Here is a 26,499-nt window from a genome sequence, read left to right on the forward strand (position 1 = left end):
TAAAGAATACATTATGTTTCCTTATACTACACATAATCATTAACTCATCCAATATTGTCTTTATCTTTTTGAATAATTTCACTTCACATAATTCCTTTGAATTTCCTCCAGTTTCCTGCAATGACAAATTTTCCTCTTTCCTTATAGCTGACTATATGCTGGGTATATACATATACATACCACATCTTCCTTATACATACATTTTTCAGTCAATGGGAACTTAGCTTGTTTCCAAATTTTGGCTATTCTAGATAATGTGGTAATAAACATGATGTTGCATATATCTTTTTGAAATAGTGTTTATGTAATCTAGAAGTAAATAGGAGGAAGCAGAATAATGTATTATAAGGAATTTCTCTTTTTATTTTGAGGAATCTCTTCAATGCTTTCCATAATGCCTGTACCAGTTCAAATTCCACCAATAGTGTGTAAGGATGCCACTTTCTCCACATCTCTACAACACTTGTTAGCAGTCTTCTTGATGTGGACCATTCTAACAAGGTGAGACATGATATCTCATTGGTGGTTTTGATTTGTATTTCCCTAATAAATGATAATGACTGTTCTTTTTCATACATCTGTTGGCCATCTGTACATACACTTTGAAAGTGTTTATCAGAACGTCTGTCCATTTTCAAATTGGCTTGTGTGTTTTTTTTTTGTTGTTAAATTGGATGAGTTTTTATATATCTTAGGCACACCCTTACTGGAAGGGTGAAGTGGAAGTATCTTCTCCCTTTAATTAGGCTGTTCTTTAGTCTGTGGATATTTTCTTTCACTGTACAGAAGATTTTTATATATACAGTCCCAATTATTAAATTGTTCTTTCATTTCCCTCACTGTTTGTGTTAAGTCCCGAAAGACTTCTCTTTCCCTGATGTCACAGAACCTAGCACCTATATTTTCTTCTACGTATCCTATGGTTTCAGGTCTTACAATCAAGTGTTTAATCTATTTTGAATTTATTTTTGTGTATGGAATTAGACAGTGTTCCACTTCCAATTTTTTACATGTGACTGTCCACTTTTTCCAATATCATTTGTTCAAGAGATTTCCTTCCTCAATTGTATAGTTAAGTTTGGCTTCGTCGTCATAAGTGAGGTGTTGACATATGTGTGGATTTTTTTTCTGCACTCTCAATATTCCATTGATCTATGTGTCTGTTTTAATTCTAATGTGCTGTTTTAATTACTATAGCTCTGTAATATGGCTTAAAATCAGGTAACATGATCCCTCCACTGTTTTCTTTTTTTCTCAAAATTGATTTATCCATTTTGGTCTTTGTGGTTCCACAGAAATTTTAGTAATTTTTGTTCTATTTCCTTGAAAAACATTGTTACAATTTTGATAGTGATTGCACTGAATCTGTATATTGCTTTTGGTAGGATGATTGACTCAGCTTCCTTTTACACACTTTCAATATCTATTTCCAGTCTTTATAACACCATTACATGCATAATTTGAATTTTCTATTTCACTGATGAGAATGATATTGTACTTCATATGAAAAAACTGCCCTTATATGTGACAGCTAGATAGATGAAAAGAAAACACAGCCAGATTTACTTTGCTCCCCTCCACTTAACTCTTGCTCATTCCACTGAAAAATGGCACAGTAATTAAGGTTCAAAAGACAAGGTGACTACAGAGAAGGCTTGGCTCCACTCAATAGAATTTGTGTGAACGTAGGCACTTACTTAATTTCTCTTTGCATGTGTTTCCCTAACTACAAAAAGGATATAAGGTGCAACCTGCTGATGACTGGTGTTGGGGAAAGAAGAGAAGAATCCTGACACATGGCATTTGTCCTGCACAAATCAGCTATTATCACCAATTTTTAGCCTGTAGCTAGCCCTGTTGGCTTTTACTGTACATACTGCGGGCTTAGTGAGCCTTGGCTAAATCTTCCCTGGGTATTGAATTGCTTTGTTTCATTCCCAGATTCAGCACAGTCTTATTGATGCTAGGGCCATCATCCTACTTTTAGAACCACATACCTTCCCCAGACACATAAGGTTTTATGCCAGACTTTTCACTTAGTCTTTTTCATTCTCCTTAGTATGCTCTCACTTTATAAGTCCACTCATATGGAACTTATTAGCTCAGGTTTAGTCAAGGAACTTATTAGCTCAGGTTTAACATTCTCCTCCTTGAATGGGTTTGAATGGTTAGTACAAGAAGTAGTCTTGAAGGAGCAGAAATCATGCTTTTATAGACCATCTCCCACAAATGTCCTACCTTCACATGCTACAGATTGAGAAAGCTTAAGAAATACAAGCAAAAAAATACCTTTTTAATAACGGAAGCTGCAAACGAAAATATTTAGTTGTGAAACATATTTACCTGCAGCTATGAGTACTTTTGTTTTGGATGTTCTCATTCTGTAATCGGCATTGTTTGTGCTGGTAATTCTTTCTGAGAGGGACTCTAAGTGACTTCCAGCTGGAAGAGATAGAAGAAAACAAACAGCTTGCAAGCAAATACATGAAGAAATCTGGGCTTCTAAAATCGCACACACGTGCTTGTGACTATTTAAACCTTAATGTCACACAAAGAAGTCTTCCCTGCTAGAAATAAAAAAGTAAATGTTTTTAATCATAAAAATAGAAACTTTGTTTATTGTAGTCTATATTTCTGTTGTCTACTACAAAATCTCAGGGATCAAATGGACTGATAATAGTGTGAATTCTGAAATCTTTTTAGATACTTTATATTTTACAAATACCATGTACGTCAATGACTTGAGTATTATATAAACACCATATATATTAGTACCTCAAGAAATGAAATGGGGCAATAGTTATAATGCCCCAAAAAAGATGACTGGTTCAAGAAGATGTTGTACATATACACAATAGAATGACTAGTTTCACTTATAGGAAGAATGTAGAGAATCCAAATAAGGCATGGAGGGTAATTATAATAAACTGAAAATCAGAATCAACAAGCAACTATAAGCCAGAGGCATTCTGCAGAGGGGGAGAAGAGAGTTGATTCAAAACAGGGATGGGAAGAATAAAGGACTATGGTGATGGTACATAGGTGAATGAGTGGTGGGAATTTCATGGAGACTATAACTGAGATGAGAAAGCATACATTGTAAGAAAATGAAGAACAATGTAAAATATACAAAATAAAAAATAATATAAATTAAAAAAGGAAGAAGGGTTAAACATCTGGGTGTTATCAGTTATACAGAGATAAGTAACTATAGTCTCAGGAGGGTGAGAGAGATGCCAATATTATCATTATGTAATAAAAATAACACAGGACTCAACAAAAACAAAGTAAACAACCCAGGCAAAAAAATGGGCAGAAGATTTAAAAGACACTTCTCCAAAGAGGAAATGCAAATGGCCAACAGGTATATGACAAAATGCTCAACATCTGGTTTATAGTTATTGAAGAGAGACATACTACGGTGGGGGGGAGAAGGGGAAGAGGGAGTAGGGTCAAAATAAGGGGTGTGGGAATTGTATGGGGAAAATAAACAAGATGAAAATGCATACATTGTGCAAAAATGAAAAATGATGTAAAAATATATAAAATAAAATAAAAAATGTTCAAAATCACTTAGAATCAGGGAAATGCAAATCAAAACCACAATGAGGTATCACTTCACACCAGTGAGAATGGTCCATACTAAAAAAAAAAAAAAAAAAAAAAAAAAAAAAAACTAGCAACAATAAACTTTGGTGAGGATGTGGTGGAAAAGAACTCCCCTACACAGCTGATGGGAATGCAAACTTATCCAACCACTGTGGAAAGCTGTGTGGAGGTTCCTCAAACTACTAAAAATGGAGCTACCATATGACTAGTGATTCCATTCCTAGGGATCTACCCTAAGAATACAAAAACATTAATTCTAAAGCATACCTGCACCCCTATGTATACTGCAGCACTATATACAATAGGTAAAGATTTAGGAACAACCCAAATGCCCAAAAATAGATGATTGGATCAAGAAGTTGTGATACATATACACAATGGAATACTACTCAGCTAGCAAAAAAGATAGGCCATTCAAAGCAACATAGATGGAGCTGGAAGGGATTATGCTCAGTGAGACAAGCCAGAAGGAAAAAGAAAAATATGGGATGGTTTCACTTACAGGAGGAATATAAGGGAACCAAATAAGGGATCAGGAAAAAAATAGTAACAATAATAAACAAAAAAACAAAAGTAACAGACAACAATAATTCAGAGACATTCTTCAGGGAAGGAGGAAGGGAAGCAGCAAAACAGGGGAGGGAAGAGAAAAAGGGACTATGGTGATGGTGCACAGATGAACTGGTGGTGGGAATTTTATGGGGACTACACCTGTGAGGAGAAAGCATGAATTGTATAAAAATAAACAATTATGTAAAATATATAAAGTATTGATAACAAATCTAAAAAAGAAAACAAAATAATGAGCAAGATTTAACAAGTGCCTACAATGAGAGCTGCATTGTAATATTCACTATAAGCACATAAACCTCTTTAGTTCTTACAATGACACCAGGAGACAAATGCTAACATTGATCTTGTTTTATATGTAGGCAGACTGAGGCACAAATAAAATTAAGTAACCTTCCCAAGGTCAGTTAGTTCAGGTTTGCCAATAAAAAGCCAGACCCCAGCACAAGGGGTTAAGACGCAACCTATAAAGCTATCAGCAGCCACTGCAGAATGATTTCAGTCACTGGTTAGGGAGCTACCCACATGGCACAGCAGACCTCTCCTGACTCGCCTGCTGCTCCCCTCAGCAGTGTATTTCCATTGATCTGCCTGTTCTGTTCCCCACTCTGTCTCTGGTGAATCCTCTCACCCCCCACAACTCTGGCCTGTACTCCAGTTGCTGTATGTATAAATAAATGAATCTGTAAAAATAAATTAAATAAATAAATAAATAAATAAATAAATAAATAAATAAAAATAAAAATCCAGACCTTCTTATTCTGGGCTCTTATCCTTACTCACCATACTCCATTCTCACCTAAGTATATGAATTGCATTTTTGAACAATGATGCACATACACTATGAACAGATTTCCAGGAAAAAAAGTTGATGTATAAATTTACCATATTGAAAAAAAGTTCTTAAAAGGATGCTAGAAGCAATTACAATATTCTACCACTTATATTTTGTCTTAAGTGACACAGTTGGTATCACCAGAGAATAGACTAAGCTTGTGACTCAACCAAATATACATTATTTATCAAGGTAAAAGATTTATAATAAGAAGTTTCCTAAATTATACAAAGTGTTATACCTGAACTAAGATATAGTTTGTGTATAGAAGCCTCTTCAAATATAAAATCTCATCCAAAATCATATGAGAATGTTCCAGACAAATAAAGCAAGAGTATAAGTTTTACCCTTTGTCTGATCTTTATTTCTCTTCAATATTTTGCAAACATGTCAAACACAGCTTTATCTTTGATAAATTTAAAGTTTATACAGAGGAACCAGCGAATAGCTAAAAGATACTTTTGTAAGTAACCCAGGATATACTTGGCATTAATTAAAAATAATAGCATTTGCCAATATGTGGTATCTGTCAGGTGTAAATATAACATCAATGGCTTTAAAGCCTTATTTGCTCCTCTCAGGAAATTCTATGATGTCACTTGGTAGTTCAGGATGCTCAGGAAGGAAATGTCATTATCAAACATTTAGCTGCATAAGTGTTCCCAGAAAATGGCAATAAAGATATTGCTGCAGCCAATTTAGAAAAGGTGAGCAAAACTCCTCATAAAAAGTAGTAAATGTCTTTTTATATGCAAATACACTTGGAGGTGTGGGATACAAACTGTGGCTGCAGCTTGAAGGTCTATAAATGATATACTGGGAGTTTAGATGTTATACGGAAGGTCATGAGGCAAGGGAAGAAGTAATGATTTGGTCATGTTTGTATTTTGGAAAGATCTCCTTGGAAGACAGAATAAATCTACTGTTCAAGCAACTGATACGAAGGACCCAAAGAAAGTAAGTTCGAAAGTAATATTGCTGCATCTCCCTGTGGCGTGGCTAGCTTTCCCAGGTTATCTATCTTTTGCTAATCAAGAAACAGGACAGGGGTCTCCCTGGTGGCACAAAGGGTTATGTCGCAGCACTATGAAGCTATCTGCAGCCACTGCAGCATGAGTTTGATCCCTGGCCAGGGAGTTGACCCACATGGCACAGCAGACCTCTCCTGCCTTGTCCACTGCTCCCCTCAGCAGTGTATTTCAGTACATCTTGCCTGTTCTGCTCCCCACTCTGTTTCTGATGGATCCTCTCACCGCCCACCACTCCTCTGGCCTGTATCCCAGCTCTTGTATGCATTGATAAATAAATCAAAAAAAGAGAGAAAGAAATAGCACAGAGGAGGACAGAACAGGGAATTAGAGTTTGAGGTCTCCAAGGCACAATTTTTAGACACTGTACATAACTGATATGCTTTTAAGGAAAAGACAGTAACTTAATTTCTTTCCTAGTATTATTGACCTTAATTGAAGCCTATTTTACATATCATAAAATGTTCAGTCTTACTCATATTGTTTATATTTCTATGCATACATTCAAGATACACCAGGAGAATGCATGAAATGCTTCTCTATCAGAAAAAAAAAATGAAAGGTATATTAATTAAAATTTTCTTTCAATAATCAATTCATCACCTCCCATGTAAAGGTTTATGGATGAAGTTCTATGGGAGAGAGGTTTATTTTATGTAATACAGAAAGTTTATCAAGAAACTTAGTTGAAACTGGAAAGTGCTAAATATTAAGAACAGGCATAATAAGCTTCTTGGTTTTCTGGAGTAGAGGCACTAGAATATTTCCATCTTCAGAGATCAGAAATAGCTTCTGGGAGCAAAGTGTATTTGAACTGGACCTTTCTATTTAGAAATATTTAAATCATCAAAGCACTAGGGAAATAGTAAAATTCAAGGCATAGAAAACAATGATCTGTTTTAGTTCTCAGAAAAACAAGACCATGCTATAAACCAGAGACACACTATGGAGGAGGCGGGGGAAGGTGGGATTAGGGCCAAAATAAGGGGGGTGGGAATTGTATGGAGGATATATCCAAGATGAAAATGCGTACATTGTGCAAAAATGAAAAATGATGTAAAAAATATATAAAAAATAAACAAGACCATGATGTCAAGGTAAGCTCTTTCTTGAGGACCCTCGTGTTCAAGAAGATGTCCTCTGTGTGTGTGTGTGTGTGTGTGTGTATGTATGTAAAGATGAAAATGTATATATGCACACATATATGCCCACTGAAATACACTGCTGAGGGGAGCAGCAAGCAAGACAGGAGAGGTCTGCTGTACCATGTGGGTCAGCTCCCTGGCTGGGAGTCGAACTCAGGCAGCTTTGATAGCACTGAGACTTAACCCCTAGGCCACTAGGGAGGTTCCCAAGTCCAGCTTCCTTGCAGCTGGAAAGGTCACATTCAGGAATTTTGTCCAAAAGTCTTAACTGATTTTGTACTCTAGTAATCCGAAACATAAAAGGAATTTTTTGAACATAAAAGGAATCACCGGAAACCAGACATAAAAGGAATCATTCTGAAAGGGGATCCTCCAGTCCATACCAGTTAAGTCATCAGCTATTCCAACCATCTCAGGTAAGGACATGAGGATCACAGAGTAGAGGAGAGTCATCCAAGGTAGAACCTTTCCAAATATTTACCCAACAGAATCTAAGACAACAATAAAGTAGTTGTTTTGCACCACTCAGTTATGGGATACTTTGTTTCGCAGCAATAACTTGAAAAGCTCATGCCTCCTTAGGTTGGTGAGATACAGGTGGAAGCAACAGTGTGTCATTTCTAAACCTACATCTCGAGGGAATTTACCGCTTTTACCTTTTTTAAAAAAGATTTATTTATGCATACAAGAACTGGGGTACAGGCCAGAGGTGTGGGGGGTGAGAGCTTCACCAGAGACCAAATGGGGAACAGAATAGGCAGACTGAAATACACTGCTGAGGGGAACAGTGGGCACGACAGGAGAGGTCTGCTGCACCATGTTGGTAGCTCCCTGGCCACTGGAGATCAAACTCTTGCTGCAGTGGCTCTGGATAGCTTCACAATGCTGTGTTTAACCCCTTCTGCCACCAGGGAGGCCCTGCTTTTATCTTTTTTATCTGTACTACTGACACAGCTTGATTAAGGACAGTGGGAGCCCACTTTTGCACGGAACAGGCAGGATCTGGGCAGTAAGCCTGTGTCCATCGTGCAGGGAGGAACCTGTACTCGAGAAGCATATCTGCCTGACACTACAGTTTGAAGCACAAACACCCAACCGTGTCTCAACTAGGTCAGCAAACCCCCAGGCAACCTGCCCACTCGTGAGCAAGAATAACTAGTTGTTGTTTTAAACTACCTGTTTGGGGGACAGTTGGTTACACAGAAAGAAGAAACAAAAGTACCCAGATATTCTGCTGTTGTTAATCACAATTGTGTTTTTCAGTAAGTGTTGGGAAAAGGCTGCCACATCCTTTAACATTTTGTGCTGAGAATGTGTGGTGATTTCCACTTAGACACCAGCTCCCGGCCCATCTTACATGGGGTGTGTGTCATAGTCCTGGCAATCTTTCCCATAGTTGACTTAAGTCATGAAATAGAATCAGTGTCTATGTAGCACAGATTTGGGGTTAACTAGAATAACAAAAGTTTGGGGCATTCAATTATATCTCTTGTTGTAATATTTGTAGCTTCTTCTTTATACCCTTAACTTTAAACAAGTAATTTTTCAGTGACTTCTCAAAGTCTTCAGATATTCCTTCATATATTGCATCATTGTGCTTCACTCAACAGGCAAAGCTGTCTTTCTCCCAATGAAATCTTTTCCCCCTAAGCCAATACATGTGCATTGCATGCCTCTCTCTCTCTCTCTCTCTCTCTCTCTCTCTCCCCCCCCCAACCTACCCATGATGGGAACATTGCAGGATTATTTTCTTCACCATCTGTTCCTCAGAAAATGATGGAGACTACAAAGTTCATAGTTGTGCAGATATGTGAGCTGATGGCATCAGTATTTCTTGCTCACATACAGCCCCCCAAAGCTCAAAATCACATTTGCCACTAAATTCCAATTGCAAAAGCCAGATGGAGAACTGAAATGTGATGGAGCAAGATGTTTAATTTCATTTCAAATGTTTAATGACTTGCCATTTGTAGATAAAAGATTAGAAAATTAGGAGAAAGTACAGGAGTCAGGAAATGTGGGAACATTAGGATAGAATCTGTAGAATAAAATTTTATAAATGCCTGGAGTGTCTGAGAGAAATATCATCAACATTATAAAGTGGAATTTCTGAGAAGGATCTTTGATAATACCTATCGAATTTTATAGATGAAGACACAGACGCAAGGGTAAAATGCTGTGTAATTCCATTCAATTCAATTAAGTGGCAAGGCTAGGAGTTGATCTGATTTTTTTTTCCCCCAAAATTCCACTAATAAAAGGTGGAAAGCAGATGGGGTGGTAGTGACATGCAAGAAGAGAATAATGCAGAATGAAGTAGAGCAGAATGTTGTTAATCAAAGGAAAAGCGGAAACTGATGAAGGGAATGTCCCCTGGAGAAAGGAAAGTTGGAGACCTAAAATCTGGACATTTGGCTTACCTGTTGGGTATCTCAATTTATTCTCCAAAAATTTTCTAAAAGGTAAGATGAACTGTTAGTACAGGGCTCACCAGCAGAGGGACCTGGGGTAGTGGTTGCTTCCGCTCAAGCATGATTCGGCAAAAGCTGATGCAATAAAAACCGGATGTTATAAGATCCACGTAAAGCACATGTGCAGGCCACGTAAAGCGCATGTGCAAGCCACGTAAAGCGCATGTGCAGACTTTCCAGACTTTCCAAATATATATATATATTTCGGTAATAAAGAGAGTTGCTGCTTCCAGCCAAGTGACTGTACGCATCTTTCATCCCCAGCCCCTCCGCCGTGCTCCTGAACCCCTTAGGCCTGCGGGAGGGACCAACAATGAACAAATTAAATGATAATGAGGGGGAAAGCTGAAAGATATTAATGTTCAGAATCTTAATTCTTAATTAACCACTCTAGTACCAAAATTCATGGTATAGTTCCTACTATACCAGCTCCAGAAAGAAACAAGGAGGGTGGGGAATGGAGAGCTGCACTGAGGAGGCCAGAATAAAAAATACATTAAAAGCGCAACAAGAAATGCATTAAAAGGTCAACAAAATAGAACTGAATATTTTGCTCTTACATTTACCTGCTGTTTCACCTGGAGCAACAATTTCACCTCCCTATATGTCTATTTTTCCATCTTTCAAATGAAGACTATTACCTGGATTGAAGGGTGTAATTTTGTTAAAGCAGCCATCCTATCCTAAACACACTTTTTAGAAGTATAGATGCTTAAGTAGCTTTAAATGTTAAACAGAAATAGACTATAAAGACAAATCAACCAACCAAACAAGCAAAACAAACAACCCCCCTGAAAAAAAAAAAGAGCCACAAAAAAAAAAAAAAATTATATAAAGCATTTGTAATAGTAGCACTAGCATTTTTAAAATCCCACCTGTGGTGCTGAAACTAGCATTTATGGCAGTTATATAAGCTTTGATTGTTCTATAATTCTGTAATTGTTCTATAAATTCCAAAGCTTGTTATGCCACAGTTATGAAACTTTGGGCACAGTAGTTAATAGAGGCTTTATTCTTGCCTGCATGATGCCAGGCTGCTGCAGGCTTAGAGAATAACATTTAAAAGGAAATGGGCTTCCTGCAATAGAGTTTGTCATACAATGGAATTTCTATTTATGCAAAATGCAGCAGTATTTAAAAATCCCAGTCATTTGAGGATATGGTCAACTGTGATTCCATTATTTGGCATTTCATGGTACTATATGCATTTATAATTTATAAGTTTTGAAACTTAGTGTCTTGAAGAAAGCATGACACCTAACAGGGTACAAATAAATACTATTTGACTGTTTTACTGCTTACCAGATTTCTTTATCATTCAATGCCTGAACATGCTAAATAATACAGGATTACATAAGGAAGAAAAGATTAAGATTTGAAGTCTGCGTTCTAATCTCTCCCCCTGATGAGTTTACTGAGGAAACCTAAATTTCTGTCTCTTCTGAGATGGGTACTTTATGATGTGAGGTATAGGCAGGCACTGGAATATTCTAATCACTGAGGCAATCCAAATATGATAATCTGATTGTTTTCCTATGGAGCAAATCTACTCAGTTCCTAGTACTGGCTCGGTCATTCTATTGGCTATATGACCTTCAGAAAGTTATCTTTTCTCTTCCTTTTGCAGTTTCCTCATCTATATCATGTATCAGGGTCATTGGGGAGATAATAATGAGGACCTCGTAGAATCATTTTGAGGATTAAAAGAGGTAATCTAGCTAATCAGATAGAACAGCAACTGGCACAAAACTCAAAATATGCCAGGTATTATTAGTCTTCCTTTAAGAAAAATGGATAGTCATCTAAAAGTTTTAGACTGAAGTGGGGGAGGTATGACATGATTTGCCTTCCAAAATGTTGCTTCCTGGAGAGGTGTGTGTTAAAAATTCAAAGTGTGGATAGCACAAGAGCATGGTTACAGCACAAGGTAAGAGGCAGCTGGGAAATGTCAACTCCCCCCACCCCCAGATGGAAAGCTCTTATCTGTCATAATGGAGTAGAGACCCAGAACAGAGAATTACTAACAACTTTCATGAGAAAAAAGATCAAAATCCATCATTTCCAGCAGAGTTCCACACCCAGGTCTAGAAGCTGAGAGAGCATTAGATTGATTCCTCTGTATGAATCTTTTTTTACTAAACTATATGAAGGAGAAATGACAAGGATATATCAGCATGGACTGAAGAACTGTGCGTGCCTGGGGGTAGGGGTGTTAAGGAAAGTCTATTGTTGCAGGCAATAAATGTCCCGGAATAAATTGTACTTTTTAATCTAAGACTGTTCAATATAGATGTCCAATGACCCTAGACAAGCAACTTGATTTAATATAAAGAATGACATAACCCCAATAAATGACCAATAAAATTTTCATGATTATGACAATGTCTTGTATCTGTACTTTCCAACATGGTGCCACAGCCACATGTAACTACAGAGCACTCTAATGTGATTTGAACTGGGGGACTGAATTTTAAAATAAATTAATTAAGAGGCAATAGTTAGATATGTGAGTAGTTACCATGCTGGGCAGTACAAGTCTGTGAAATGTGGACAGGTAAAGAACCGTGGCATCTCCACGCATAGGTAAACAAGGACAGTCACTGCTTTTTAGTTTCATGACTCAGATTTCAGCAAAAACAAAAATAATGCTGAGAGACAATGAAGTTATATTTCCTTAAGGACAGAAGCAATGTGCTTCTGACTACCAAGCGTCATCTTCTCCAATATGCACTTTAGAACTCCCGAGAAAACTGTGTTGTGGCAATGCCCTTCCTACTATTATAAGCCTTGACTGTTGCTCTTTTCTTTTGGGGTTTCTGTTGCTTGCACACCAGGTCTAGTAAAAAGCAGAGGTCGGCTAGCGATTTTGAAAAATGTCTTCCATTCTTGTCTCAAATTATCCAGCGCCAATGTGCCCATTTAAACTCTTAACAAGATCATTTTTCATGGGGATTTGTAAGTAAAGCAAGTGTAGTAAGATAATGACAGTTGTAACTTATCTTCTAGATGCAACAATACTTCAACTATTATGGCATCATCATTCCTATTCTGGGAGAATCTCAAAGAGAAGAGAAGGCATCCTATCTTTCAAGGTGAAAGTGCAAAATTTGGATTTCTGCAGACCTATAAACAGGGCTCCAATGCTTGAGGAATTAAACATACATTTCTGTAATACTTCAAAATAATCAATGAGGTATTAGAGATTTTCTAGACAGTTCTTGCACTTAGAATATGTTGTCAAGCCTCAGAAAAGGTGTGACATGACAGTGGATGTTCTAGTTCGAGTCTGTGAACAGCAAGCTGTCTGTCTCCCCTTTGACTCTTACTAAAACTTCCTGGACTGTGTACCTTCAGAGGAAAAATAAAAAAGCAACTATTTAAGTTACCATTATTCTTGGTATCAAATTCTAATGTATGTAGATAAGACGGTGTTTTATTCTCACCTGATTTGAGTTGAGTATTATTGACAAACTAGAATACGTGGGATGGCAATCCAGTCCATTTCCCCTACTTTAATTGATGGGGAAAGTTCTTTCTTTCCACCACTAATAATTGCTAATTTTTTAACTGAATAATTACTTTATACTATGTGCTATTTAAGTGCTCTGCATGATAAGTTCATGAAATTCTCAAAAGCAATTCTATGGAATAGCTGTTATAATTATCTCTAATTCACAATGGAAAGTCTTAATCACAGAGATTGTAAAGAAATTTCCCAAGGTCAAAGGACTACTAAATGCTGAGACTGGTATGAACCAACCGATTCATGAGGCAATAGCCCGTCATATTAACCACAAATGTCAAATAGCTACAATATGACTGCTATAACACTACTTATGTGGACAATAGATCCATATAAAATGCAGAAAGGCATTTAGCTCTGCTCTATAAAGACCAATTCTACTCACTTTTCTGTCTTTAAAAGTCAAGTTTATTATGCATCTTACAGTTTTTAAAAATATATTTCACTCTTAGTTATTTTATGTGTCTGTGTGTATACACACACACACACACACACACTTTCATGAATACCTTGTTTCATGAATACCTTGTATGTAAAATGTCATGTGAATATCACATATTGCCTACCTGGGTTTTTTTTTTTTTTCCGCATTATCATTGTCAGCATCATAGCTAATAAGTATTAAGCACTTTCTATATATCAGATTCTAACTCAAAAATTTATAGTCACAATCTCACCTAATCTTACTGAAACCTAAAATGATAGGTACAATTACTATTCCTACTTTATGAATGAGGAAATTGAAGCTCAGAATATTCATGTGCTTTTCTCAAGTTGCCACATCTATACCAAGGAACAGCGAAAGAGCTGATTCAAGTCTGCCTTATTCTACTAATTCTACTGAGGAATAGTCTTCTTAGCCCTGGAATAGCCTTATAGCCATACTTATAGCCCTGGCTGCAATTTTGCTTGTGGACAAAGATAAGCAACTGTGGTTTTCAACCTGTAAATATGCAATTTCCCTTTTAAGTCACAATAAAATATGCCAGTTATTAAGGACACATAACTTTCTCCCCCTGCCTCAGAATGCACTTACTGCATTTTCCTCTGGGCAGGTAAGAAACATGCATTTAAATCTCCATCTGACAGCTGATTCACAGAGCAACACTGATTCCTTGGCTTACTTGTGCCCTTCACATAAAATGCTGTAGTTAAAGTAGTGAGTGAGGAAAGCAGCAGAAGAATATGGACGGGAACTGAATAAAGAGAAAAATATGAGAGAAAAGAATAGTCTTTGCCACTGATGGAAATTGCAAAAGCTAAATAGGAATTTAAACTCCCTTTTACCACCCAGTGAACAAATGCACCAACTTTTAACATTCTTCTTATACATCTTAAATCTTAGGACTTGGTATCATTAAGTGACTCGGTGCAATAGTCCTTCAAGAGAAATTACACCCCATCTAAGAAATAGTGACAAATACCAGATATAGTACCCTCAGTCTAGTCAAACCACTGCCTCGGAAAGCAATAACATTGCCTGCTTTGATTCACACTGTGTTTCTCTGCCTCACACACTAGTAGACTGTTTATCTTATTCAATGGCAGCTCAATATAAGACTGAGAGCTATAAAGAATTTATTCTGTACTCCCTCCCCAAATTCTTTTGCGGTAAAAATGTTAGAGCTTGTTTTATTTAACTTCAGGACTCCTTCTCTGTCTTACTGCTCATTCCTCTTGTCTGATGATTGTTTTATTTCCTCCACACTCTGAGGAAGGAAAGCATTTCCAAGATGACATCCATTGGGTAGACAGTCCTCTCTACTAATTTCCAAGATGGAAATGTCTTAATAGTCATCTCCTAGATTCCTATAAAATTTTTATCTTTCTATTGCAAGTACATATTATTTTCTGGTAGAAATTGTTTGCCCAGCCACAGCTATTTCTTTTCATCTTCCCTGTATTCTGAAAGAAACTGATTCCCATCATAGAGACTGAAATGCTGGGTCCTTTCTTTCCAAGTCTTTTCTGCAGTTCGGAGTCGAGCATCAAAATCCTGGCCAATTACATGTACATAAATACGCTGAGGGCATGTGAAAGGTTTATTCCTCTTCTAAAAATAAAGTTCCACATTCTTTCTTTCTGTGTTTGGAAGAGATATGTTGGGGTCTTTGGAAGAGATATGTTAGGGTCTTTGACAATCATCTTGTCACCAGGAATTTACAAGACAGAATGGACGATCAACACACAAAGATAACAGTGACAAAGAGAAAAAAAAAGTGGAATGTGGATGGCATTATTACTAAACTAATGCCGCAACTCTTTCTCCCCAGACTTCTTAATTTAAAAATAATTAGCCTTCTTATTATATATGTCATTTTCAGGCCATTTTTACCCCTTCCAACCAAAATCATGGAAGCTGGTGTGTCACTATGGTCCATGTTGCAACTACATTAGGAAGGTAATAGAAACAACCTCTACACTCGTTAAGTTTCAGAAAAAATAATTGTGTTCAGGGGAAGGAGTGATCAATAAGTTGTAATCTTCATTAATCTTAGCTCATGACCATTTTGCCTTTGGCATTCCAAGACCAACCATTCAGAGAAAAGGAAGCAATAATCATTATGTTCTTGGTCTTGAAGATTTTGGTTATCATATTTATTATTTGTTAAAAAAAAAAGTGTAGAATCTTCAAAGGTTCCAACAAGCTTCTAAAATTCTATATTCTTCAGCAGTTTTTAGACATAATTGTAGAAGCTTTAATAGTGGGCATACAGAATTTAGTCCTGGCAGAATAATACAACTACCAGGATTTTCATGCTACTTATAGTAAAGTTTTAACTTTCGGAAAGCTAAGAAATGTTAAGTCTAGAGGTAAATGGTGATAACAGTATTACAAATTAATACACATTTAATAAGATCAAAATAAATAAAATGAACACTGCTTCCTAGGTATGATCTTATTTCTGGACTGTAGGGACAAAACCACAAAACATTCTGTGTGAAACAGAATTTCAGGGGGCGAGATGGGATTCTTTGCAAGCAAAGACAAAACAACAAGGAGGGCCTCCCCAGTGGTGCAGCGGGTGGAGTACCGCGCTGTGAAGCTGTCCGCAGCCTCTGCAGCGTGGGTTCAATTCCGCGCCAGCCAGGGAGATTCCTACATGGTGCAGCAGACCTCTCCTGTCTCTCCCACTGCTCCCCTCAGCAGTGTATTTCAGTGGATCTGCCTGTTCTGCTCCCCACTCTGTCTCTGGTGAATTCTCTCACCCTCCTGTGCCTCTGGCCTGTACCCCAGTTTTTGGATAAATGAATAAATCTTAATAAAAAAAAAAGACAAGGAAAGACCTCCAGGAATTGGCAAAGCGGGATCAAAGCATGGCATATGGATGAACTACATCAGTGACACAAAACTAGTTCTTTAAAATGCTGACTTCTGGGCCTCACACTCTTAAACTTCAGAGATAAAATTAAAATATGCAGTTTAATGAGTGCTCTCAAGTAAGTCTTCATTAAATCTATTTAATTTGGGGACCATTACTCAAGATCAGCTCTGTCATCCTGTAGTCACTGGTCATATTTACTTGAGTTTAAAAGTAAATTAACTGGGGCCTCTCTGGTGTTGCAAGGGGTTAAGTCTCAGCACTATGAAGCTATCCACAGCCACCGTGGCCTGAATTTGATCCCAGCCAGGGAGCTACCCACTTGGTGCAGCAGACCTCTTTTGCCTCGCCCACTGCTTCCTCAGCAGTGTATTTCAGTCAGTCCACCTGTTCTTCACCCCACTTTGTCTCTAGTGAATCCTCTCATGCCCACACCTCTAGCCTGTACCCCAGTATAAATAAATAAATAAATAAATAAATAAATAAATAAATAAATCTTTTAAAAAAGTAAATTAACTAAATAAAATAATTTTAAAACAGTTCTTATTGCATTATTTTCCTCTCAAGTGCTCAGTAGTCCGTTTTATTTAATTTCACCATAGCTACCATACTGGATAACACAAACATAGGACATTTACTCCTTCACACATGCTCTATTGGAACAACATTATATGTTCAGCATATCGCCTATATTGTCAATCCCTTAGTATCCTCTCCTCTCAGATTAAATTCCCTTCTTGATATTTTATTTCCCCATAAAATTATTCTGATTTTTCTGTTATCTATGCCAGCATCCTGCCTCTCCTTATTTCTATTACTTTAAGGCTACAACAGACACACTATCATATTGAACACAGAAACACAGTATTTGCCACTTTATTTTTAGTATACCTTCTAATTTCCACAATTATCTTATGAAAATCATTATATCATCTGCATTTACTAATGATTTAAGTGTGAATCAGAGACATTCCACTTATTCACTCTTTCAATCAACAGATACTGAATGCCTACTGTTGGGTAGTGCTGTTCTAGAACTGAGTGGGCGGAGGGCACAGTATTGTTTATATACATACAAAAAAAAAAAAACTCAAAAAGCTGTCATGGTAGTCTTCATTTTTGTGGGCAAAGAAAGGCAATAAGTATATAAGTAAACTAATTAAATGATGTATGTCAGATGGTGCTGTCAAACAGAATTTTCAATTGTATAAGAAGATAACTAGAGGAGTAGAATAAGATCCACCAGCTAGTAACTGGTATATTAAATAAGGTGACAATGAATTTTTAGACAATAAGACCAAATAGTGGTTACTAGAAGAGAAGGAGAAAAAGTGTGGACAAAATGGATATGTTCATTGTAAGGTGCAGGACAGAAATGGATTTTTAGTTGTTAACTTAATGTAGTATATTCCCATGCCACTTTATAGTAAATGATGATGCCACTTATATAACGATTGAATGTACATAATGCTCTGATTCAATGTTGCTTCAATCCAAAATATTTTTAGAAGATTCACATTCAATTATATATGATCTTATGATAAACTAACATCCTAACTGGAGACTTAAAAGAAAAAATTTTACACAAGTCAACAATAGAGCTTATTTTACTTAGCCTATTTTTTTTTAAAGATTTGCTAACTTATGCATACAAGAACTGGGGTGTAAGCCAGAGGTGTGGGGTGGGCAATGAGAGCATTCACCAAAGAAGAGTGGGGAGCAGATCTACTGAAATATACTGCTGAGGGGAGCAATGGGTGAGGCAGGAGAGGTCTGCTACGCCATGTGAGTCAGCTACCTGGCTGGGGATTGAACTCATGCTGCAGTGGCTAGCAATAGCTTGATAGTGCTGTCTTTAACCCCTGCGCCACCAGGGAGGCCCTAGCCCTTTTTTTTTTTCCCCCTTAAAAAAAGGACAGAGTAATTTCTGGAATTAAATGGAAAAGGGTATAACCAGGTAAGGACTGGAAATCAAAGAGGAGCTTGCTTTCAGGAATTGGAGGATAAAAAATTAAGAAGAAAATAGAGTTCACAACAAAAAAAAAATATAGGTGAGACATAAAATGGAGCAAAATATGCCTGTCTTTATTCCTTCCAAATTACTCTGCCAAAAAAAAGAAAGGATCCAAACAGCAAAATATTATTTTCATCTTTAAGTATTTTGTATAGTATCTCTGGAGTTCAAATATGCACCCATTCAGCTTCCTTCCCTAACTTCATTCCAAACTACTATTTACTATACATGTGTATATGTATATGCAAAGTTACGTATAAAAAAAGTCACATTTTTCTATTTCACTGAAAGTAGTCACATTTCTCTATTTCAGAGAGTAGTCTAAATCTAACTCTGACATCTCTTCCCGCTAGGCCGGGAAGAGTTTCCATCTCAGTCATTTTCTGACACTGCATGTATGTGCACATACAAACATATGTCCTTATCTACACATTCAACAAATATCTAAAGGCCCCTTGGTCATACCCAGATCAGCACATAGGCAAGACTCTAATGTTTCTATCATTGCAATCGCCTTTAGTGTTGTAGCTTTTCTAGACTTGACGTCAGAGTGGAGATAACTGAGGAACACATTTAAAATGCAGGAATCTGCTGTGTCTTGGTACTTAGGTCTAGTTTCCTCAATCACTCCTCCGCATGAAAGCCTTGCCATTTCTCCTGGGATAACTCTGTAAACCAAAGACTACATCTCTACTTCTACCAGCAGTTGCCAGAGAACTGGCAAGATCAGCTCTCTCTCTCTTTTTTTTTTTTTTTTTAAGTAACTGGGTTATAAAAGAAATAGAGAAGGTGGTTCCTTGCTATATCTTCATTTTCTATGGAATAAGAATTATTCAAATGTCATTATAATATAGATATAAATAAAGGTGATGGACTCTTCCAAGTGATCACCTGTAGGACCCAGGGCTATATTTTTCTTTTCCTATGCATCCCAGTTTCAGTACTTTGTGTGATCCTATTTGGGGGCTAAACTCAACTATCTCTAATTACAGCTACCAGTATGCTCACACTAAAGAAAATATTGATGAGGGCATTGGGAGACTGGAGTTTCAATATCCTAGTTCAGCCATTGGACAACTGCCTTTCTCTTTGGTTCTGAGACTTAGTCTCCCCGTATGTAAAAATCAGTTCATTAAGCTAGTGCAATCATTTATCAAATAAAAACCACAGTGGTAGATGAGAGGCATGACACATATATAAAATATATAATATATAAACTCCAATTTACATATAAAGAAATTGTGGTTCAGAGAAGAAATGTTTCCTAAAATAACCACTTTATACTTAATAAATATAACCTAATTTTTTATTTCATATAATATAAAACACTATCAGGCAATATATAAAGTACAAAATTGTGTCCGGTCTTTTAATAACTGTAGTGTTATTCTGCCATTCAAATGAAGATAGGTGTGAATATTTACAATGTAAGCATAATACATAATTATGTCTCTATAATAAAGTCATTCTAATACCACTAATTCCAATGACATTCAAAAGTAAGGATAGCAGAAGGCTCAGTTTCCCAAGCAGCTGAGTCCTTGCTGCAGGCGAATTCTAGTTAAACTAATATCTACCCAAACATAGGAACAGAGCCAACCAGGAATCAATGTCAGTTAAAGCTTTCAACTCTTTGGGGGTCACTTTTATCTTTCAAACTGGTGTACAGTTCAATTCATTTCATCATTATAGAAAGTTAATAGGAGCACTTGGATCAAACACATCTATGTTATAGAATGTTCAGAAAGTGTAGCAACAAGGAGAAAAATAATCTCAAGAAAACCGTATCTCAGGATTTATGTCACAAGTTGTTGGTTAAAATTAAACTACTAAAGGCATAGCTGCTCTTGCCATTAGCTCCTGAAGTATAGGTTATCTGTTCATGCCTGTCTAATTCCATCATAACCAGCACCAACATACCCAGATTAGAGGCTAGTTATGTGCTATTTAACTAATACAATGTAAATATAAATTACATTTATATATATATATAATCACATATATATATTCATATAGGTTTTCTCCTCTTTCTTAACATTCTTATAAAATGGGTACTATTATTAACCAAAGTTTGCAAGTGAAGGGGCAGAGGCTTAGAGGAGTTAGGTACTTTTCCACAATTGCACAGTGAACTCCATGTGGGGTAGCCAAATTCTCTCATGTGAGAGCAATTTATATATACATAACTTCCATTTAGTAATGGCATGTCACTCCATTAAATGTAAATGCACTGTTTTATTTTTCCTCTTCTCTTCAACATTAGGAGCCCTTCGAAAAACAGCACCATTTCTTTACCTCATCTCTGCATTTTGTCATTAACTAACACACACAGCATCGTTCCCATAGAATGTGATCAGTAAACTATTTAAAAATTAATATAAGAGTCTAGATGAAAAAAAGACACTATGTCACCAAAGCTCACACACAGCAAAGTAACAATCACAAGGGTTCACGTCATACGCCAATATTTGCTAACACACAAATTAAAATAAGTAAGAGCAACCACATTTAGAACACTAGTTATTTTTTTTCTTAGCTAAAACTGATTTTAAAAAATCTGTTGGTTAACATATATTACTTAATTGTCTTTGTGTGTCTGAAGTATCTGTATCACAGGAATGAGTTCTGTCCCTCAATCTGTTTTTCAGTTAACAGGTTTCTAAAACTCATGGCTCTTCTAAGAAGCTGTTGTTTTATGGTCAACACGGAGTCCAAGGAGATAGAACCTCAAGATGTAACATTTACTGTAAGCATATGTTTGAGAAATAATAAACGCTCACAGGATTTGAGGACTATTGAGAGACTAGTGACTAGTTTGAGGAGGATAGGTATAAATGTTCCTTTGAAAGCTCAGTAGAATGCACCAGGGAAGGCAAATGGCCCACAGTTTTGGTTTCTAAGAGGTTTGTGCTTTTATTTTATTACTTGTGATGAGTCTGTTCAGGATTTCTATTTCCTCTTGATTCTGTCTGAGAATGTTTTATGTTTCTAAGAATTTGTCCATTTCCTCTGGGTTGTTGTTTATTGCCATGTATTTTTCCATAATACTCCCTAACACTTTGTATTATTCATTACAACTCCCCCCCCCCATTTTATTCATTTATATTTTCTCTTTGTGAGTCTGGCTAAAGATTTGTCAATTTTGATAATTAAAAAAAAAAAAAAACCTTTTCATTCATCTTTTGTCTTTTTGTTAATCTCTGCTTTAATTTTTATTCCCTTATACCTACTGACTGGGATTTTCTTGTTTTCCAGTTCCTTTAGGTATGAGCTTACATTGTTTATTTGTGATTAAAGACTTAGATTTAAGATCTGACACCACAAAATACATGGAAGACAACATAGGTGGTTTACACCTTGACAATATATCAATCTTAGAGAGTTATTCTGGAACTCTACTAAAATGTCAATGAAAAAAATAAACATTTGGGATTATATTAAACTAAAAAGTTTGTATACAGTACAATAGTATAATAAACTTGTATCAACATGAAGACCTCCTATTGAATGGGAGGAGATATTTGTACATTATTCATTTCATAAGGAGTTAATATCCAAAATATACAAAGAACTCATAAAACCTAGCAATATAAAAAACAACTAGGTTAGGATCTCCCTGGTGGAGCAGGGGGGTTAGGGTGCAGCCTATGGAGATGTCCAAATGCAGCCTCTGTAGCACAAGTTCGATTCTAGGCCGGCCAGTAAGCAACCCACATGGCACAGCAGACCTCTCCTGTCTTGGACACCTCTCCCCTCCGCAGTGCATTTCAGTCTGTCTCCCTGTTCTATTCCCCGCTCTGTCTCTGGTGGATTCTCTCGCCCTCCCCCACCACACACACACACACACTTCTGGCCTGTATCCCAGCTCTTGTAGGCATAGATAAATAAGAAGAAAAAAAAAAAAAAACTAGGTTAAAAAATGGTAAGAGAATGTGAAAAGATACTTATCAAAAAAAGACATACAGATGGCTGATAGGCACATGGGAAAATGTTCATCATTATCATCAGGGAAATGCAAATCAAAAACACATCTGGAAGTATCTGGAACAATGACTCACATCAAAAAGGCCAGAAACAACAACTGTTGGTGAAGAATGTGGAGAAAAAGAAACTCATTACACTTTTGGTAGAAATGAAGATTTGCCTAATCCTTATGAAAATCAGTATGGAGGCTTCTCAAAATATCAAAAACGGATCTACCAAATGACCCAGAATTGCCTCTCCTATGTATCTACTAGATGATTACAAGAACACTAGTTCAAAGGGAAAGATGAATTCTTGCATTCATTGCAGCCTAATTTACAATAGCCAAGCTACAGAAACAACCTAAGTGACCCAAAACAGATGAGCAAATTAGGAGGATATGTTATATACACATAACGGAATATTGTTCAGCTATTTAAACAGATAAACTCTTGTCATTTGCAACAACATGGAGGGAACTGGATGGGATTATGCTAAGTAAAATGAGTCATCAGGAGAAAGACAAATGCTAGAAATACAGAGAAACAAACCAAAGGGCCAGATAAAGCCAAACCTGTAACAAATCCTAGAAATATGACTATAGAGCTGAAGGACCAGAGGGGGAAGGAGAGGGACATGGGCAAGAACAAAGTTTGAGGGTAGCTCAACAGACTATGGCTGACTATGAGGGTTCTCATGGTGGTGTGGTGTGGTAACAACATGTGAAAGGAGAGATCCTAGACCTCTAAAATGCAATGGAAATTGTAAATCAAAGTTAATTTATTACAAATAATAATAATGTTATTCAAAATGTAAAATTCACTCTACACTCACAGCACACAAGCTACCCAATTAAAAACATGGGTAAGAACAGATATCTTGGGGCCTCCCTTGTGGCACAAGTGGTTAAGCACAGCAATGTGAAGCTATCTGCAGCCTCTGCTGCATGAGCTCGATCCCAGGCCCATCCAGGAAGCTAATCACTTGGCGTAGCAGACCTCTCCTGTCTCGCCCGCTGCTCCCCTCAGAGTGTATTTCAATCAGTCTGCCTGTTCTGTTCCCCACTCTGTCTCTGGTGAATCCTCTCACCTCTACCCCTAGACCTCTGGCCTATACCCCAGTTCTTGTATGTATAAATAAATAAATATTTAAAAAAGATATACATATGAAAATAGGAAAATATGCTCGACATCATATATTATGAAAGAATTTTCAAATTAAAATAACAATGAGATTCCACTACATGCCTGTTAAAATGGCCAAAAGCCAAAATACTAACACCACCAAATGCTGATGAGCATGAGGAACAACAGGAACTCTCATTCATTGTGGTGGGAATGCAAACTGAAGCAACCATTTTGGAAGACAGTTTGACAGTTCTTTACAAAAGTAAATATTCTTACCATATGATCCAGCAATCACATTCATTAATATTTACTGAAATTAAAACATTGTATATCCAAGCATATAGGGGAAATCTTTGCACATCCTGCTCTATTTTTGTTGTTGTTGAGAATCCAAAACTGCTTCAAAAATAAAATACATTGAAAAAATGACTCACAATTTTTCTGTAGGAATTAATGTAATAGCTGAAAAGCATTTAGAGGGATGTTTGACATATATTAAAGTGCACCATAAATAGTTGTGATATAAAGAAAAACTTTGCCCTCTATATCAAACTGTATACAGACATTAATTCAAGGAGGATAAGTGACATAAATGCATCAGCTAAAACAAAAATATCTGTGTAAGAAAGAACAAGAGAAAATATTCATGACCTTGGGGTAAAGAAAGTTTCCATATATTAGACATAAAATGAATTATCATTTAAAAAAGAGAGAGAGAGGGCCTCCTCGGTGGCGCAGCGGTTGAGCGCTGGGTTGCGAAGCTGTCCGCAGCCTCGGCAGCGCCGGTTCGATCCCTGGCTGCTCCCCGGCCACCGGAGGCGGGTCCCACATGGCGCGCAGACCTCTCCTGCTGCCCGCTGCTCCCCTCAGCAGTGTACTTCGGTCCTTCTGCCTGCTCTGCTCCCTGCTCTGGCTCTGGTGAATTCTCTCACCCTCCCACGCTTCTGACTATACCCAGTGCTTGCATAAATAAATAAATAAATAAATAAATAAATAAATAAATAAATAAATCTAAAATAAATGAATGAATAAATAAATGAGAGAATCTGAATTTATAAACACACACACACATATATATATCCTTTTGTTCTCCACAAAATACTATTTTTATTATATTATCTTTATTTTATATATTTTACATCATTTTTTCATTTTTGCCACAAAATAATATTAATTAAATTAAAAAAGGTAGGCTAGGAACAGGATCATAAAATGGAATAGATGTGTGTGAAATATTTTATATTTAGACCAGAGAAAGGACTAAAAATCAGATTTTAAAAAGCCATAATAATTATAACAGGCTGGTACTGGAACAAAAACAGACACACAGACCAATGGAACCAAATAGAGAACCCAAAAATAAAACCACACTTATATGGACAACTGATTTTTGACAAAGGAGCAAAGAATATGCAATGGAACATGGACAGTTTGTTCAATAAATGGTGCTGGGAAAACTGGACCACCACATGCAAAAAAATGAAACTAGACCATTACCTCTCACCATGCACAAAAATCAACCCAAAATGAATACGAGACCTGGACATAAGACCTAAAAGCATAAAATATACAGAAGAAAACATAGGTAGAACACTACAAGACAAACATCTCAGTAACATCTTTTTATTGTAAGATTTATTTATTTATTTATACAAGCACTGGGTACAGTCAGAAGTGCAGGAGGTGAGAGAATTCACCAGAGCCAGAGTGGGGAGCAGAACAGGGAGACCAAAGATGTACACTGCTGAGGGGAGCAGCGTGCGTGGCAGGAGGGGTCTGCGTGCCATGTGGGACCCTTGCTAGCGGCTGGGGATCGAACTGGCGCTGCAGAGGCTGCGGGCAGCTTCACAGCCCAGCGCTCAACCGCTGCGCTAGTGGGGAGGCCCCTCTCAGTAACATCTTTAAAGACTCATCACGAAAACAAAGAGAGTCAAGGAAGAGATAAATACCTGGGATTGCATCAAACTGAAAAGCTTCTGTACAGCAAAGGAGACATCAACCAAAACAAAGAGACACCCCACTGATTGGGAAAAAACTTTTGCACTTCATGCAACTGATGAGGGATTTATCACAAAGATAACACAAAGAACTCACATGACTCAACAAAAACAAAGTAAACAATCCAGTCAAGAAATGGGCAAAAGAACTTAAAAGACATTTCTCCAAAGAGGAAATACAAACAGCCAACAGGCAGTTCAACATCCCTGATAATCAGGGAAATGCAAATTAAAACCATATTGAGATACCATCTTACACCAGTAAGAATGGCACATATTAAAAAAACTAGCAACAACAAATGTTGGCGAGGATGTGGTGAAAAAGGAACTCTCCTACACTGCTGGTGGGAGTGCAAACTGGTCCAACCACTATGGAGAGCTGTCTGGAGGTTCCTCAGTCTACTAAAAATGACGCTTCCATATGACCTGGCAATTCCACTCCTAGGGATCTACCCAAAGGACACAAAATCATTGATTCAAAAGAACACCTGTACCCCTATGTTTATTGCAGCACTATTTACAATAGGCAAAACCTGGAAACAACCCAAATGCCCAAAAATAGATAACTGGATCAAGAAGATGTGGTATATATACACAATGGAATATTATTCAGCAATCAAAAAAGATAAACTCATGCCATTCACAGTAAATGGATGGAGCTGGAAGGGATCATACTCAGTGATGATGAAAAAGAAAAACATCAGATGGTTTCCACTTATAGCAGGAATATCGGGGAACCAAATAAGACATCAGTGTAAAAATATAATAACAGTACATTAGAGAGACATCAGAGATATACTGCAGGGGAGGAGGAGGGAGAGGGATCAGAGGGAGGGAAGGAGGGAGGAGCACAGGGGACTGAGGTGATAGTGCACGTGTGCACCAGTAAGAAAT

At 37.1% G+C, this 26,499-nt stretch overlaps 1 long non-coding RNA gene across 2 annotated transcripts in view; it reads right to left on the bottom strand.

Moving 5' to 3' along the window:
• Positions 1 to 26,499, bottom strand: part of LOC119250407 (uncharacterized) — a 760,618-nt gene that overhangs the window by 36,441 nt on the left and 697,678 nt on the right. For both annotated transcript variants that reach the window (XR_008552486.1, XR_008552485.1), the window contains one exon: positions 2,344 to 2,442. This is a non-coding gene — a long non-coding RNA (uncharacterized LOC119250407). The remainder of the gene's footprint in view (positions 1 to 2,343; positions 2,443 to 26,499) is intronic.

Source organism: Talpa occidentalis, unplaced genomic scaffold (genome assembly GCF_014898055.3).
Source record: "Talpa occidentalis isolate TD23 unplaced genomic scaffold, MPIMG_talOcc4v2.1 talOcc4.17, whole genome shotgun sequence".
NCBI lineage: Eukaryota > Metazoa > Chordata > Mammalia > Eulipotyphla > Talpidae > Talpa > Talpa occidentalis.